The sequence below is a fragment of the Octodon degus genome, unplaced genomic scaffold (genome assembly GCF_000260255.1).
Source record: "Octodon degus isolate 3935 unplaced genomic scaffold, OctDeg1.0 scaffold00016, whole genome shotgun sequence".
Classification (NCBI taxonomy): Eukaryota; Metazoa; Chordata; class Mammalia; order Rodentia; family Octodontidae; genus Octodon; species Octodon degus.
This window is the reverse complement of record NW_004524592.1, coordinates 17,979,559-17,982,145: the sequence shown is the minus strand read 5'-3', so window position 1 is coordinate 17,982,145 and position 2,587 is coordinate 17,979,559. Positions and strand designations below refer to the sequence as shown.

The window sequence follows — 2,587 nt, the reverse complement described above, 5'->3', positions numbered from 1 at the left end:
GCTCATACACCACCATCTTTTTTTAAATGTATTTCATAAAATAAATAAATAAATGTATTTCGTACAGGGTCTCATTACACAGATCTGATTCATAGTGATCCTCCTGTCTTTAGCTTCCCAAGTGCTGGGACTACCGGCGTGTGCCACCACATCCAATCTTTGGTTACTTTCTAAATCGACAATAGCAATGTTGCATATATTTTTCTTTCTTAAATCACATTTTGAAAAATCTAAGCCATGGTGGCACATATCAATAATCCCAGCAGTTGGGAGGCTGAAAACAGGAGGATCACTACGAGTCCAATCTGTATGAGACCCTGCAGACTCTGTACGAAACACATTTAAAAAAAAAAACACTAAGCCAATATTTAATTACCTATATTAAAAATGGTAGAAGCCAGGGAAATAGGTCACAAGAATAAGCACTTGCCTGGCAAGTGCAAGGGCCTGAGTTCAATCCCCAGTTCCGACAGAAAAATAAATAAATAAAATAAAATAAAAATGGTAAAAATGAAATGGGACCAGTTGTTAGGATCAAGAAAACCAATACAATCATACTGCTTCTGTTTGCACCCACAGAAAACAACATCGTACCTAATATCCATCTAACTATGGCTTTGGGAAAATTTTTCATTTATTCATTCAAGATTATTTTCCTAGTTCAGTGAGCCAGCATTGAGGAGCTGTGAATATGGAAAGATAACATCCTAAAAAGACACCAATAATCCAACCCGAGTCACACAGCAATGTCAAGGCATCACACAGAGAGCTAGTGCACTCAGAAGGAGTCCTGCAGGAAAGGTCTCATGGCAAGTAACTGCCAACCTTTGACCTCTCCATTGGTACAGGACCTTATCCCATGTGTATTTCCATTTAAAGACACCTTCCTGGGGCAGGGGAGATGGCTCAGTGGAATAAGCGCTTCCCTGGCAAGCGCAAGGGCCTGAGTTCAATCCCTGGTTCTGCCAAAAAATAATTAATTTAAATAAATAAATAAATAAATAGACACCTTCCTTAAACCAGGTGTGGTGGTCAATGACTGTAATCCCAGCACACAAGTGGCTGAGGCAGGAGGATCCCCATGAATTAGAAGCTAACCTGTAGTATATAGTGAGGTCAAGGTCAGCTTGAACTACACAAGACTGGGGAGAAAGAGAGAGATAGAGATGGAGATGGAGGCAGAGATAAAAAGGTTACGAGCTGGGGCTGGAGAGATGGCTCAGTGTTCTAAAGCACCTACTTGGAACAAGCTTGGCAAAGCACAGGGACCGCGGTTCAATCCCCCAGCACCACATGCCAGCCAGCCCCGCCCCCAGGTGGGCTGAGCTGGCCACACATACACACATACAATAAATAAATGTTTTAAAAAAAAAGGTTACGAGCAAATATGGAGCAGGGCACACATGCTGACAAGCAAGCAGGCAAGACCATCTTATAGGCTGTCCACTGAAATTCAAACAGAATTTTTTTTAGGTTGGCGATCTATAGCTCAGTAGTAGCAGTATAGTGCTTGCCTAGCATGAACTAGTCACTGGACTCAAATTCCAGCACTGGAAAAAGATTTTAAAGAGTACATATTCAATGTTCTGAGTTTTTTGGTTCTTGTTTTTTTTTTTTTGTTTTTTTTTTTGGGGGGGGGAGTGGGGGGCTCTGCCCACCCTGAGGGCAGGGCTAGCCAGGGATCAAACCACGGTCCCCTGCTCCTGCCCAAGCTTGCCTAAGCAGGCACTTTAGTCTGCTGAGCTATCTTGCCGGCCCAATACTCTGTGTTTCTTCCAAGACCTCAAGGCTAGCTTTAGAGTGATTACTATTCTAAAAGGCATATCTGCCTGATACGAAATTCAATTTTAGGCTATTATGGGGGGCAATATTTTCTTGTTATATTTCAGAACAAATAATAAATGGACAACTTAGGCCCAGGAGAATGGCTCCTGCAAAGAGGGGTGGTGAGAAGAAGGGTTGTTCTCCCACCAATTCATCAGTGACCTGAGAGTACACAATGAACATTCACAAGCGCACCCACGGCGTGGGCTTCAAGAAGCGCGCCCCTCGGCACTTAAGGAGATCTGGAAGTTGGCCAAGGAGGTGAGGACACCACCCTGGTGCACTGACACTAGGCTCAACAAAGCTGTCTTTGGGCTAGCCAGATAGCTCAGCAGATTAAAGCACCTGCTTAGGCAGGGGCTGGGGGTTTTATGCCCAGTCTGCTGTGCTGGTCCCACCCCTGGAGCACACTGAGAGGGTGAAAACAGGAGGATCACCATGAGTCTGATCTGTGTAGTAGGACCCTGTAGACAGTGTACTAACTAACTGAAAAAAAAAAAGCTGTCTGGGCCAAAGGAATAGGAATGTCCCATACTGTATCGACATATTGTGCATGCAGGAAATGAAATGAGGATGAAGTTTGACCAAATAAACTGGATACCTTAGGGGCTGGTGAGATGGCTCAGTGGTCTAAAGCACCTCCTTAGAACAAGCTAAGCTAAGCAAAAGCAGAGATCGTGGTTCAATCCCCAGCACCACATGCCAGTCAGCCCCGCCCCCTGATGGGCTGAACCGGCCACACACACATTAAATAAATAAAGTA

At 44.2% G+C, this 2,587-nt stretch overlaps 1 protein-coding gene across 1 annotated transcript in view; it reads right to left on the bottom strand.

Annotated features, from left to right (window-relative positions):
• Nucleotides 1-2,587, bottom strand: part of Zgrf1 (zinc finger GRF-type containing 1) — a gene marked incomplete at its 5' end in the record, with an annotated part of 95,048 nt that overhangs the window by 81,823 nt on the left and 10,638 nt on the right. The gene's annotated exons all lie outside the window — the stretch shown is intronic.